The 15,992-nt window shown below is 46.7% G+C and overlaps 1 long non-coding RNA gene across 1 annotated transcript; it reads left to right on the plus strand.

The window, feature by feature from the left end:
- The first annotated feature begins 11,175 nt into the window (after positions 1–11,175).
- On the plus strand, positions 11,176–14,102 carry LOC310662051. The gene is made up of 3 exons (XR_014504230.1): positions 11,176–11,219; positions 11,951–12,037; positions 13,114–14,102. It is a non-coding gene; the product is annotated as an uncharacterized lncRNA (long non-coding RNA).
- Positions 14,103–15,992: the final 1,890 nt, after the last annotated feature.

Below are 15,992 nucleotides of genomic sequence, written 5' to 3' on the forward strand. Positions count from 1 at the left end.
CCAACGGCTCCCTGTCTCTGGAGTGCGTTCTCCAAAATGTTTAACAAGCATTTCGGGGGTGGGGCACGCGCAAGGGTGCAAAGAGGCAGAGTTTGGGCAAAGCCACCTAGGGGGGAAAACACACACACAACGGTGAGCAAAGCAGCCTGTAGGTTCCTCCGAGGGCCTTGTTTTGCAGAGCACACAGTGAAGGGACCTGGGAGGAAATAGAGGTTGCAGAAACTTCCCCAAGGCCGCTCGGTGGGGTGGGGGAGTGTGGGGAGGGATCTGTGGCCAAAATGGTGGTGGAGAAGAGAGCCTCCACCCCCCCCACCCCCGGATCTCCCCAGCTGCCCTGCGCCATGCCAGATTTTGGATTGCCATAACAAAGCAACGCGCTTTTGCTAGTAGTCCTTAAGGGCTATAAAGGCTCTTTGCAGTCTTTGCAGTGACATTGCAGATTTCTCCCAGGCTGAGTGGCACCTCTCGCCTTACAGCCAAGGCCTTGTTGTTTGCTCCCCTCTCCCAGCCCCCCCCCAAACCAGCCCCCTACCCTGGGAGGTCAACGCTGCTCCAGCAGCAGCTGCTTTGTTGTCTGGGTCAATAGGCGTTTCTATATTTAGCAAGAGCTGCTTCGGCGACATTGACTATTTATAAACCTCCCTGCCCGCCTCCCACGCGCTCCCACCCGGCCTGAATGCAGAATGAGGGTGTGAGGGGGGGGGGCTCCACTCCTGGGCGATGGGGGGGGGGTGGGAAGGAGAAGGTGTGCGGCACAAATCCTACCGCACTGCAGCCTCGCTTGGCAGGGGCGGGGGGGCGGAGAGGGGAAAGGGGTGGGTTGTGGGGATGTGGAGTGGCGGGCGGTGGGGGGGGGGGGAAGGCTGATTTATCTGTGGGCAGCTGCCAGAGGGCTTCCCAGGCTTGGTAATGAAGGCGGTCATCGAGGAAAACGGTCTGCTTTTTGTTTTTGTTCTAAACTAACTGTAATTAAACGGGAAAGCGATGCAAAGCTCAGGATCTGTCTGAGGAAGGCGGACCAGGAGAGAGAGAGGATTGCCTTTGCAGGGAGGGAAACCCAAGCCTGTCAGAAGAAAGTGGATGGGAAATCGAAGAGGCTGATGGATGCGTGCCTGTGCAGCCGGGAGACCTCTTTAAGCAGAGCTGTTTGAGAGAGAGAGAAATGCAGGATTAAATACTTGGGGGTTTGGGATGCCATGCACAGCTGGAGGAAAGGGCCAGAGATATCAGGCATTAGCAGACATAGATGGTTCCAGTGAAATGTCTCATTTATTGCATTCCTAGCCCACCTATTCCCCCCCCCAAGGAGCTCAAGGTGATGCAGATGGCTGTTCCTCCTCATTTAATCCCCGCAACAGGTTCGGCTGAGAAGCAGTGGCCGGCCCAAGGTCACCCAGTGAGTTTCGTCATGGCCAAGTGAACCCTGATCTCCCAAGTTCTCATCTGGAACACGTGTCTTAGTTTGGTCCCTTCAGTTGCATTAGAAAAAATAAATAAGTTCGCTTGATCTCCAAGAGGTCTTGGCTGTACTGGATTAGGAACCAGTGCCTGTGAGAAAAGGCTGGGGGAACTGGGAAGTTGCCTCCTCTTGTCATTCCGTTGAGAAGGATCACAAACATTTTGGAAGCTTCCACCTGTTCAACTGCCCTTACACAATCTGTACACAGATGTGGAAGAGAGATGCAGACTTTTATACACATATCAAACTGAGTGTACCATTCAGTGTAAACATTTCCATCTTTCATCTGTGTGCATGTCTGCTCCAATGTCATTTTTGGATAATAATAATTTATTATTTATACCCCGCCCATCAGGCTGGGTTTCCCCAGCCACTCTGGGCGGCTTCCAACAAAACACTAAACTACAATAACCTATTAAACATTAAAAGCTTCCCTAAACAGGGCTGCCTTCAGAGGGCGTTTGGTAGTTATTTTTCTCTTTGACATCTGGTGGGAGGGCATTCCACAGGGCGGGTGCCACTACCGAGAAGGCCGTCTGCCTGGTTCCCTGTAACTTGGCTTCTCGCAGCAAGGGAACTGCCAGAAGACCCTCGGCATTGGACCTCAGGCAGAACGATGGGAGGTGGAGACGCTCCTTCAGGTATACTGAACCGAGGCCGTTTAGGGCTTTAAAGGTCAGCACCAACACTTTGAATTGTGCTTGGAAACGTACTGGGAGCCAATGTAGGTCTGAGTTCCAGACACGATGGGAAATGTAAACACACACACACACACACACTCTTAACCCCCACCCACCCATTTTAAAGTGTCACTACCTGTGAAACTGCCTCTTGATTTGTATTCTCATATTTTGCTTGTGATCTATTGGGACTGGGAAATGCTTTTCTTCTGTATATGACTCTGGGGTGGGTGGGTGTATTCAGTGTCTGTTTCTAATAATAATATAATAATTTATTATGTATACCCTGCCCATCTGGCTGGGTTTCCCCAGTCACTCTGGGCGGCTTCCAACAAAAAATTAAAAATATATTAAAGCATCAGACATTAAAAACTTCCCTAAACAGGGCTGCCTTCAGATGTCTTCTAAACGTCAGATAGTTGTTTATTTCTTTGACATCTGATGGGAGGGCGTGTTTAAATCAGCCTGGAGAATCAGGCATAGTCCCAGGTAAGGCCAACGTGTTGGAGATGTTCAGCGGGTACAGGTTTCCTTTGTTGGGTCTTGCTCACTGAGGTAGGAAACAATTTAGGAGATCCAAAGACTGCTGAGAATCTTGTCAGGTCAACAGTAGTTTGCTGCTCACTGGTTAAGTTGTGCTTGATGGTCGTTTAGCGCCTCACCTTCTGGCTTGGCCCTCAAATCAACTCTGACCCACGCTCCTGCTTGCTGAGTCTCCTAAGCCCTCTGGCTTGGTGAGCCCTGGCTTCTGAATTCAAGGCTTGAGCCTCAGACCATTCTGAGTGGCCCATCTCAGAGCAGGCTTTCCACCTGCTCATTCCTAAGATGCTGGGCATTTTTCAATGTTGCTCATGACCTGGTGTGACTTCAGCTCTGCATTTTGTTTTTGGACATAACCATACTGGCTATTTTATTGTATTTACTATTTTATTTTAAATTCAATTTTAACAAACCATACAAACACAATAGATACAACATCCAGAATATTCAGAGACAAGAGATAATTCAGCTTGCTGTCAAAATCTATAAATTCACGTCGAACACAAAAATCCACTTAAATCCATAAAATTCCTTGTTCCATATATATAAAAAAATCCAAGCCCCTCATTCTTAACACTCTGTTAAATCAATCCAGTTTAAAATCTATACTGTTCTTAAAATATTTTTTTTAATTATCAAAATAGCCCATCTTGATTATTTCTCTTTGATTTTCTTCACTTTTTCTCCAGTAATTTAACTTGGCCAGGTTAACATGCAACATAAGATTTCCCAGTTCTTTTTCCTTTTTCCAAATCTGAGCAGCTAAAACGTTGGCTGCCATTAACAGAGAATAAATTAATTCCCTTTTTTTGTTTCCGGTCCCATTTCTTCTTTAAAAACCCCTAACAAAACGATAAAAGGATCTAACAGTGTGCCTTCGTTATACCTTTGATTTTTCCTAATATTAACCTCCAAAACCTTTGGCTGCCATTTTAGGTATCTTGGGAAAATGGCACTGGCATCATTACTTCAAAGGGAAATTTGGTGACTACAGCCTTTTGACATGGTTTCCTGTGCCGCCTTGTGTTTGGATAACCAGCCTACGTTACCCATTCTGCAGCCTGGGAGTTGCATAAAGCTACTGTTTTTGACTCGCGTAATCTCTATTGTAAGAGGAGATTTGAGCCCACGCCAGAACAAAGGCACAATGGCATTTTCTCCCCCCTCTTTTCCTGGCATTCTGCTTTGGGATAACTTTGGTGTTTAGGAAAGATCTTTCCTTGTGACTTCTGGAGGCAGTTTACCCTTTTTTCTCCCCTTCCCTCACAACAGTGGAAAGACCACGGTCTTCTCACGGAAGGAAGGCACGTTCTAATCCCGCCTTGGGTAACTATTTCATAAGAAGAGGGACTTCTCACTAAGGAAAACCACTGATGACATTCAGAGCAAGCACCATGGGAAAGAGCTTTCTCCCCTCATCTTCGTGAGAAAGGGGAGCTTTCTGACCAGCCCTGCACAATTTGTGACTCACTAACCCAAACAGAGTTCACCAGCCAAACATGGTGGTCTGGGCTCAGAAATAAACTTCCTATCAGGACTCAGGTGTCACGGTGGGGGCCTTTACTGGGACCCAGAGATCTGGGACAACGGGGGGCCAGAAGCACAGGCTGCAGGTCTCTTACTGTGAGGAGAACAACTGAGGCTGGATCGTACATTATGCTTGAATATATTTATTGAATGTTAAAGATGTATATGGAAACCTATATTTCCCTATTGCCGATGTTCCTATGGTCCAGCGTAGGGCTGGGTGATATATTGATATATCGCCCAAAACCAGTTTGACATCCATATTGTGATATCCATTTCATAATTTTTGACCTGGCAATATATCCCATCACAGTACCATATCTCAGGCTGTCTCTAGGCTCCTCCACACTTCCACTTGTCCTGCTGCTTTCCCTGGGAAACCACACTCTTTACTGCTGAATTGGAGCAAACGTCAATCGAGTTTTTCTGCCCTCCTCATTATCCTGCATGTTCTTGGGGAGAGGGGAGCTTGTCGCAACAGGAAAGGGAGACTCCTTGGATTATTCTGCAACCTCTTGACCCCCTTCCTCTGCTTCAGCCTCAGATTCTGAACTGCTCCCTGTCACTGTCTCTTCCTGCTCACTAAACCCTGCTGCCCCTTCAGCATCCAGCACCTCCTTCCCCACTCTCTTCCCTCTGACCTCTCCTCGGAGTCCCACCACCAATCCCCTGGCTCTGAGCCTTTGTCCCCTGGGGGTTTCCTTGGGGGTTCCCCTGGCTGGTGCCTCCCACCGCTCCTCTTCATCCAGACAGTCCCTGACAGTCCTCTTAATTCAACAAAGCCTGCCTTAGTATTAGGTAATGGGGGCAGTCACCTAAGGGAGTGTACACTCATGCACTGAGTGGGAGACACCGTGACCCATGGGGTGTGGTAGTATTGTTCTGCAGCTTCTGTTCCTTCAAGCAAGCGTTGTGCAGCAGACCTTCCTGTTTTGGGGATGATGCTATTTAGACTTTCCATTCTCAGGCATGGAATTATTTGGTGGGGGGGGGGTGTAATCCTGGCGCTGAGTGTGTGTATCTGTGCATATGTTTAAAAACGACAACCCTTAAGCTTTCCAGTTGAAAAGCTTATCTTTGCAAGCAACTCCTCCCTCCCTGCAAAACGGGATTCACCTTCCCAAGCTCAGACTCTGCAGAAATGTTTAAGCATCTCAGAACAATATCCCCCTCCCTGCTCCCCGACCCCAGTGTTTCCCTGTTGCCTGGAAACGAGGGATTTTCTTCCAAGAGGAGATCAAGCAAGCTTTTCATGTTTCTCCCCAATGAGTTTGCTTCTTACTCTCCCTCCCCAACGTTAAGCACTCCCCTCCACACACACACACACACACACACACACACACACACACACTACCAGCACCACCAGAAAGGGCAGCACATTCTAAAAATAGCTCCTGGTGGGAAAGTGCGAGTGCCTGAATGGAGGGAAATCCTAACAAGGCTCTGAAAAGGAAACACCTGGGGCTGCCATTGCTCTGCTGTAGTTGCAGCTAAAAATAAATCTGCAGTGTACGATCTGCATCCCTTGTTGATAGGGAAACACGCATATCGCTGCGTGCAGAATAATTTGCTGCCATTCTAGATAAGCTTTTTTCATTATTTGGTTTGTGAAGCCCTGTTTCTGAAGGGTCTCCTGCTCACATATGAACCTGACTGGGTTCCCCACCCCCACCCCGCCTTAAGGTCTTCTTAAGTGTCTCCATCTTCAGAGGTTAGGTGGGAAGAAAGGGCCTCCTCTGATTGTGGAATATGCTGCCCCCAGAAACAATCACCTAACATCTTTTAAGACAGGGGTTGCAAACCGTTTTAGGGCTATGGCGCATTTTGAATTTTGGGAAGGTGCCGTGAGTGCCAGCCAGAAAGTGGTTACTGGGCAGTGTGTGAGTGCCAGTCAGGAAACAGCACCGGGCAGTGTGTGGGCTATAACACAAAATGGCCGCCACACCAAGACGAACGGAAAAGGAGACAGGGCCATAAAATGGACCCTCCCCTTCAATGGGAAAATGGCACCTACATCAGCACTACTACCACACACACAGAAAGAAGCTCTTTGCACCTCTCCTCTTCAGAGAGGAAGGGAGTCCAGTCTGGCACCCAGTGACATCTGGGCATGTTTAAGAGGATGTGCTCAATGTGGAAGAGGTCAAGCCAGTGCACCATGGATTTTTGAGGGAATATTTACTGAGATTTTTTGCAGACACCATACTGTTGGGGCAGTGGGATTTATGTATAGGCTGAGTAGGCTGAAGCCTAGGGCCTCTAAATCTAGGGCGCCTCGCCAGCCTACCCGCTCCCCAGTGCTGCAGCCTCTCCTCTCCCAAAATTGCAAACCCAAGACTTCATGCAATGGCAGGGCAACTCAGGCCCAGCAACTATTAGCCAGTGGGGCCCAATTTGAAGCAGTGGGGCACAACTTGCATTTTTTTTTTGTAGGGCCCCATTTCACAGCCAAAGTCTGCAAAATCTTATAGATATAAATAAAATCCACCTAGATTCCCCTGGTGCAGGGGCCCCTTTAGGAGCGGCCCGCTGGGCCCAATTTGGCCCAATTGCTCCAATTGCCTTAAGGTCAGCCCTGATGAGACTGTGCAGGGGTTGGACTGACAAGCCCTGCACCTTCTAGGTCCCTGGTGTCACCATTCAGAGTACAGACTAAAGGAATTGTTATGGAAATAAGGGGGGGGGGCACTTATTGGAAATCAGATTTGTAACCTCTTCCCCCCCAAACCCCGAGACAATGAGCCCAGCCACCTTTTATTCACAGTCGCATAAGCACTACACTACAGCATGCCCCCCCCCAAACCCTGAGACAATGAGCCAGCCACCTTTTATCCACTGTCGCATAAGCACTACACTACAGCATGGCCATAAACTTGTATGTTCAACCGCTGAAATATACAACCAATATGTAGCAATGGAGATTTATGTTACTGCTTAATGAATGAACACTGTGTTTTATGAATGGACTCTGTATTTTTTAAATTACCTAAGAGCCACTAATAGGGAGCTCTAGAATTTGGGTACTACCAAATAGCGACCCCTATTGCTGAAAGCAGGTAACCAGCAGGGAACGCTTCAGCTCAGCCTTTGCACTGTTGACTGAACACCTCCTGCTGTGCAGATAATGGAGAAAGCACATAAATTGTATCCCTTCTGGCATCCTGGCCAACTCTATTACACTGGTGTAAACCCTGGTGCACCAGAAGCACAGAATAGCAGCAAATAAAATCCGCTCATATGTCAGCAACTGATAAGACTTGTCAACCAGTTCTTCCATGGTCTTCCTAAATTATAAAGCTCCAAAATACAGGCCAAAAGAGAGCAGGTCTGGGAAGAGTGAGGCATACAATGGGCACCACCAGTGAAGTGGCCCTGCTCCGTGTAGCTCCTGCCCTGTCATTTGATAGAGTGCCCACTTGCCCTCCTTCTTGACATGGAATGCTCTCTATTGGAGTCTCCAGGCCCAGTACAAAGACCATAAGAAGGGAGAGCAGGGACCCTGAAGTTCCCAATAGCTGTTAAGCAAGCAAGCAAGCACACAGGTCACCTTTGTCACAGTCAGGACGCCTATGTCCTGGCCAGGCCTGCACCCAATCTTGTTTTTGTAAAACCTTGTTTGTCCTCAGTAACCAAAATTACATTATCAACATATACAAGCAGAAAAGTTGTTTTCCTTCATTTGCAAGGAATCGTACAAAACAAACTGGCACTAATAAAGAAAAGTTCCATGGTGGCAGCAGAAAGCAAACTAAAAATGCCTTTGCAGTTCATCAAAACTATCCAGCAATATCAAGTTATAGGAAAACTGGTGCTATTAACAGTAATCCTTCTAGTTGGTTAATTGCTTTGGCAACTTCCTTGCACATGATTTGTGATGCTAATTATGTGGCTTAGTCATGTTGGCCACATGACCTGGAAGAACTGTCTGCGGACAAACACCGGCTCCCTCAGCCTGTAAAGCGAGATGAGCGCCACAACCTCAGAGTCATCTGCAACTGGACTTAACTGTCAGGGGTCCTTTACCTTTTTAAAAGGCATTTCTTAATGAAGCTGGTAAGAGTTTGGTCACATGACAAGCTCTAAAATGCTCTTTCTCAAGCCTGGATACCGATGGGGGTGGATTGTGTTTCTAATTAGTTGCAGGTCCATTCTGGATTCTATCCAGAAGAGACAATCCCTTAGTTGACACTTCTTCAAGGTCAAAGCAGAGCTGAGTTCTGGAAAATGATAATAGTCTAAAACATCTTGACAAGCTGCTTTCCACCCAGTTCCATATAGCACAGAGCAGGAATGCGCTCATTAGGCATAGTAGCAATTTAAAAAATATTCTTTAACTGAGTGCAGTCTGCTCTTGTTTTAATTGTTGTCCACCCAGATTCTGTATGAAGAAGAGCTGCTGATATTCCTGACGGCAGAAGCTATAGCTTCTGGAGAGAGAAAAAACCTGCAGTTTCCAAAACTGTAATGGAGATCAGAGCCCTGTATTTCAATACCATAGAGCACCTGAGTATGCACTGTGCTACCAAATATTTTCAGGGCAGGTTCAATCAGCTGCCCTCCCTCATCAATGCCCCTATGGTTTTATGTGCTTTGACTTTCACTGCCTCCATACTGCCAAGTGTCCAACGGGGTTTCATTGAAGAGTATACCCACGTATCTAAATGAGTGAGTTTGTTCTATAGCCGGATGATCCAAGCATGATAAAAGGTAAAGGGACCCCTGACCATTAGGTCCAGTCGTGACCGACTCTGGGATTGCGGCGCTCATCTCGCTTTATTGGCTGAGGGAGCCAGTGTACAGCTTCCGGGTCATGTGGCCAGCATGACTAAGCCGCTTCTGGCAAACCAGAGCAGCACACGGAAACGCCGTTTATCTGCCAAAAATCACAATCTTGGTCTTAGAGTAATTTATAGATAAGCTTTTCTGTTTTCAGTATGTGCTGAAAAACCTCTACAAGACTTTGAAGCTCAGTTGGGAAAGAGAGGAGTTGTTGTCTGTTCTGATGGGTTTTTTTGGAGCAAAATAGTCGTGGAGCACTGCACCAGCTGCTTGTTGCTGTTTTTCGAAGGGTGATTAAGCTTTCTTCCATACACACCAATGACAGGGTGTGTTCCATCCCTTCTGCCCCTTTGTTCCAGCAACTAGCAAATGTCCAAATTATGAGCATGTGAACAGGTTACTGATAGCCCTTTTCACTCTTTTTTGAGCAGGGAGAATTCCAGAATTCTGTTCCAGTCGAAGATTAGGAAAAAATAGTTGGCAGGAACCCCTTGAGTTCACTGGGTGAGTTGGAGCTATCCACCATTTTGGAGAATGCAGTTACAGGCCGCATTTGAAAACAAAAAAGTTGAGGAAATTGTGTGAAACATAAGTTGCTCAAACCGCAAGCCTCCCCACCTCACATAAAAATGGGAAATTGCGCAAAACATATTCCACACACTGTGAGAAGACAACCACACAAAGGTTCAGAATTTTTTTACGAAAGAGGAAAAAGCAGTTTGACGATGAAGGCAATATTCTGGAATAGTGATGGAATGAAAACAATGTCATGTGGAAGCATACAGAAAAATCTGGAAGAAAACCGCAAACCCAGCAACTATAGCGCTACAAATGGTATGCCTGGGAAAACCCCCAGATTTTGACTCTTCATCCAGAACAGATAGACACAGGAAACTTAGACACAGGAAATCCTTGAGCACGCCTCAATACTAAGTCCAGTGCCACCTAGTGACTTAACTATATATAACAGACAGGGGGGGAACTCTTTTTTTCTGTCAAAGGTGGTATTTAGGGGGTATTGGCAGCTGCTGATGGGTAGGCCCAGAGCCAAAAACAGGTGTGGTATCCCATTTCCCCCTTCTCTTCCGCTCCCTTGTCTTCCTCCCATTTCAAAACATTTTGTAAATGTGGAGCCATTTTTCTCAGCGGTGATACAACATGCATACACACCCCTTTTCTTCCGGAGCGTAAGCTCTTGTAGACCTTGAAAATAAGCAAGAAAAGAGAACACAGCTGACAAGAGACCGGAGGCCGTTGCAGGCAAAGACATCAACAAACAGGCCCCTCCTTTTGCAGAACTGACCTGCTCTTTAGTCTTTTGTTCAAAAGTGTCAAGTTTTGTTCTTCTTAATTGAGGCGAGATCTCGGGCAGCTGCCCAGTAAATAGGTTAGTGTCTTAGTGCAGCCAAAGGGCATGGAAATATGACAGGCTTGCAGCGTGCTTTTTTAGAAACGCATAAAATAAATTCAATTACCATGTTCCATCTCTCTGTGGCTGTACAGCATTATCCCTCAGTGCAAGGCTCTGAAATGAGGGAGCGCTCTTTAACTATGATAGGACTAAGCTGATTTATGTGGTCAGATTAGGCAAGTGGTACAGTCTTGCTGAGATCACCCTGTTTCCAGAGTTTAGTAGTGATGGGTTGGCACTGGTAGGGCTGAAGACAGGGAGGCGAACAGTAGGTGGCGCCAGAGCCAATGACAGGCAGAGCCAACTAATCCTGGTTTTGTCTCCATCCTCCTCCCAACTGAATTCTACAAGAGCGACACTGAGACTAAGGAGGCAGAAGCTGACAGGCAGTGACATGCCCCTAGTCAGAGTGCAAGAAAGAAGACAGGAAGGAAGCTATCAGAGACTGGGCTTATTTTGCACCTCTAGACACCTGGGCCAAGGTGGAGAAAGAGAGTCTGCAGTGTTATATCTCAAGAGGGAGCTCTTTTTGCACAGCAACGCAGCATTGGAGTCCAAGGCATTCTGCACACCTCTGCCTCAGCCTGCCAATACTACGGTTCTGCCCGACACAGCCTCTTGCCTCCAGTTCTGGCACCTCCTTTCCCACCCTTCCCAATAACCTTTGCTAAGGGGCCCCTCCCCTCCTCTGTTTTAAAAGGGACGCATTTTTCTTGTGTGACATCACGCCCTCCCCAGTCACCTTGGCAACCACTTGTTTTGCACAGACCTAAGGATCTGTCTTTGATGTGTTCAAGACTGACCACTCAACTAGCCGGGCCAGGTTAGTTTGCATAGGCTAAACCCAGGAATTTCTGGGGTTTTTTTTGCACAGTTCAGGAGAACTGCTGCAGCCTGAATTTTCCCTTCAGCACCTCAAGTATCAGCTGAATTCTACCATTTTACTAATTTACCAACATTCGCCAGCTCTAGATCTGTAACAGTATATTGATTTTGTTAACTTCAAGGATATATGCACATGTAGGAGCGTCAGGGCACAGAAGTCCCCACCTGCAGTCTGAAGTGGTATAGGCAAGAAGAATCTCACTGCTCTTCTTGTGTGGATAGCATCATGACTTATATATAGCACACATTGTCCTGAGGGATATCTCAGCCTGTAGACCATAAGACTCTTTATCTCAGGGTTGTGGATTTGAACTCCATGCTGGATGAAAGATTCCTGAATTGCAGAGGGTTGGGCTAGATGATTCTCACAGTCCCTCCCTATCAGCTCTACAATTCTATAGTTGTGGTAAACGAGGTTGCGCTTTTAAACTTATCCACCACCTCCCAACAGGACTTGTTCCTGCAAGAATTGAAATTGCAGGAATTATTTTTAATTTCACATCAATGCATATAAATGCACATATGCAAACCTGTGTCCTCTTTTATCTTTTTTTTTTGCGGGGGGCGGGCAATGCATGTAAGTGGCCGCTCTAAATTAATCAGGAAAACTCTGAACCGAAAGTATTCTGCCAGCTTCTCACTCTGAGAATTAAATTCCCTCCCTTGCAGACCTGGAGCTCCAGATCAAACTCTTGAAACCTTACCTAGGTCAATTACAGCAGCAGGAGCTCTCCTGGAGTAGAATCAAGGGGGCAGGTAAGGAGTTGAGTAACACAATACAGGCAGAGCTGAAATTGCTGCAGTTAATTTCTCATAGGAGAAGCATTAGGAATACAAGCCTTTCTGAAAAACATCTCCTCTTAGATGAAAGCCTCCTTGTTTCCTGAGACATTTCTTCGGAAGGGGGTGGCTGTGACCCCACGTGGGTGAGGCAGAGGCCACCTGTCTTTGTGATCAGTCCACGTGTCCCAGACCTGCCCTCTGGGATCATAACAATAGGTTTACCTCCTAGTCATCCTTGACTCAAACCCTGTCCATCTTAAATGTGTTTTTGCTTGAGGCAGCTGTGCAGATGAGAGGTGTAAATGGAAATGTAGAGATGCAATGAGACGGAGGGTATGTTCTATCACATGTGATGGACCTGTAAAAGGGTAAAAGAGTATTGGGAAATAATTCATAATGAACTGGAAAAAAAACGTTTAAAAGTGCTTTTAAAAAAACCAGAGTCCTTTTTGTTGGGGGTAATTCAGATGGAAATTCCCAGGTGTCCATAAAGGTTATTTATGTATGACACTACTGTGGCCCGTGTTTTGTTAGCCCCAAAATGGAAAATGGGCAAAGTCCCAACTAAAGAAGAATGACAACTTAAAGTGGTGGAATATGTGCAGCTTGCTGACCTATCATACAGAATATGAGAACAAGAAGAAGATTGGAAATTTTTTATTGAATATATGCGGGGAAATTGTGTACATTTGAAAATGTGGGCAGCATTAAGATAAATTCAACAGTGTAAATACCATATGTTTTGATGGATGTAATACGTGATGGAACACTGAATGGTTTAGTTTACGTAAAATATGCAGGGATTTATGTTATGCAAAATGAACCATGGGAAGAGAAGAAGGGAAATCATTGTTATTTTAAGGTGGTTTAAGTGAATATCCTAAAATGTAAAACTGAAAATTTAATAACAATTATAGGGAAAAGAAAATGCAAATGTAGACATAACTATTACAATATAAAGCGGCATCGCAGATCATCTCCAGCATTAGCTGCAAACAGGTGACCTTCTGAGTGTGCTTTAGCGCCTCCTATGTGCTCCTCCTTCTTAGGGTTCTTTAAACCAGCCTCAGACCGGACAGCCCTTCCAATGGGGAGCTCCTTCAGTCCTCTGTAAGGTAGGACTCATGGCTGCCTGGTGCTGCAGGCAGGTATGGGGCACGTGCCACAGCTTGAACCCACAAAGCAAGCCTGCTGCACTTGGGTGCAGTTGAGGACGCTGGTCTATTGCCAACACTGAAGTAAGATTCGACTGCTGGTTCTGGACACTTTCTGGACTTGGAAGGGGAGCAGGTGCCTGAAGGCCTCTTCAGTCGGTTCTCATTCCACCACTACCCCTGCCCAGTTCTCTCAGCCATCTTGGATTTTCCTCTTGGTTCATTGGTCAGTTTGATGGGCCCCATCCTACTTGATTCTTCTTTGGTCTCGCAGCCTGCCATGCATGGAGGAAGGGAGAAGGTTACTCTTGGCTCCCCAAGGCAGGGTGACACAGGAGAATGGCTCTTTTGGGACAGCAGGCAGCTGCGGCTTGAAGCATGCTGACCCCTGGAGGATTTTGCAGAGCCTACACTCCCTTCTCCTTGCAGGATGGCAGCTCCAGCAAATAACTGGGCGATAGAGGTGACTTGCTTCCCTTCCTTGTGAACTCTGGATTCAGGATACACAAAGGAGTGGAAATACACATCTGATCCCCGAATGCAACAGCTGCTAGGCTTTATTCCATTGAACCCTACAAAAAACTTGGCTGCTTTGTTCAATGGAGCAATTGCCGAATTGCATTGTTTGTTGTGAATTGCATTGGCCCTTTTTATCCGAAAGCGGTCGGGACGAACAACAAGGACATTTCCCTTGTCTTGCCACCTGTCATAACAACCTTTAAGTTCTCCCCCGCTCCAAACACCTGCCTGTAGTACTGATTCTAACAATGCTGACTCTACAGCACCTGTCAAGGTTTATTGTACCGCATTCTTTGTACAGCAAAGAATGAGAAATCCGGAATAAGTAAAGTGATACTTTGATATTTGGAAAGCTTTATAGGTTGGCGGAAGTGTGCGAGCCTCTGATTCGGACAGAATTCTGAGCTGGATGTTTGCATGAACTTCTTCCATCTTTGCACAGGGGTACCAGAGGGTGAGGTTCAGTTCAGGACCAGCTCCAGATTTAAGGCTCAGTGCTTTATAGAAAGCCCCTTCTATATTTGCACGTCCCCAGTCATCGCCTTTTTAAATCCCCACAATTCTGCAGAATGCCTGGGTTATTTCTATTGTTGTTGTTTGTTTGTTTATATAAGATCAAGATAGTTTGCAAAGTTCAAAAACCCATTCCATAGACATTAAAATACGAGCATCCATAATTAAAATACACAATAAAGTAATCCCATTAAAAGCCATAGTTTAATCCATAATTAAAATGTGTGTGCGCGCGCACACACATTACAGTAATTAAAAAAGAGGAGATTGTGGTCAAAAGATCAGCCAGCAGAATGTCCATGGACTGTCTCCTGCCCACCCACGAGGCCAGGTGAGGTGATGGCCTCAGGCGACAGGGTCCCCGGGGCAGCAGATCCTTGTTTCATCTTTCTCTCCCCACTCCCACTCCGTCACTGCTTGTTCCCGATGTCAGTCTTCACTCATTCCTTCTTCCCTGGCGGGAAGCACAGCTCCCCATATTGGGGTTTGCCTCAGGAGCTGAAATGTCTTGGGCCAGCCCTGGCCTCTTGCCCCATCACTCTGTAGAAATATGGGCAGTTTCAAACGGCTCTCTTGTGCTACTTTTGCCAGGTATGTCCAGAGTAATCCTGTGCTCGCCTTATTTCTTGGACCTGGTCACCGTTATACAGGCAGATTTGGCCACTGTCTCCAGCACATGGCCAGTCAGGAATGGAAGAGGGGGAAACACTGCCACAAAACCTCAAAGCAGCAGGTGAACCAGAGACACACACCCCTGTCACAGTCCACCACTATGTGCTGGCACAAAGGCACCCACATGGCACACCGAGAGAAAGGGGGGGGGGAGAGAAACAACCAACAGACTTCTGAGTACAGAGACAGCACAGACCTTGCACACAACATGCAAGACAGCCAGTGGTGTAGCATGGGTTGCTGGTGATTGGGGCGGGCAAGCCACTGACACTGCTGAAATGACTCCCACGCCGGAGCCAAGCGAATCAAGCTAATCAAGTGCCTTGATTCTGCTAACAGAAGACCTGTGAATAGGGATGTGTGCCTAGAAGCAGGATAGGGGAAAAGACTCCCCGTTAGTGAAGCATGACCTTATGTATATATGTATGGTTTATTATTATTGTATCCCACCTTTGTCTGGGAACACTCAGAAGGATTTATGCGGAGCTCCAGTGGTCTCCCATCCGGTCGCACTGTTGACAATGTTACAGCATCAGGTGTTCCCTGCACAAGTGCTGGGCCCATATATAACGTGTATGGTAATGAGGCCAGTTGAGGAGAGAGCCTTGATTCTGCTGTCTACACAAATGTGGCAGTGTAATTTAAGAAGGCATGCCTTGCGCCATAACAGAGGCTGCTTGTGGTGAGAGCCCTCATCCGTCTCTGCAATGCATCTACATGAGGCTTAATTAAAGCACAGATGCTCTCAGCAGGTGAATGCAAAACTAACCCACTTAATCTCCGGGGGCCAGATCGCCAATTGGAGCAGAACAGGTACTGACGCTAAGAAGAGTAAGCTTTTTCGCATTGTACTAATGGCAGAGCCAGGCCTTGGGTTCATGCCCAGCTTGTTACGCAAAGAGTAATGAAACGTCTTGTGCCACCTTAAAGACTATCAGATTTTATTATGGCATTGATTTTTTGTGGACTGGTGTCTACACCAGATGCATAAAACAGGGTTGTCTCCTGTATGGACAACAGGCAGAAATCCAACAGGCATAGTAGCTATTTTGGGAGAGCGATGGGGAAAG

The sequence above is a fragment of the Podarcis tiliguerta genome, assembly GCF_965153285.1.
Source record: "Podarcis tiliguerta genome assembly, chromosome: 13".
Lineage (NCBI taxonomy): Eukaryota > Metazoa > Chordata > Lepidosauria > Squamata > Lacertidae > Podarcis > Podarcis tiliguerta.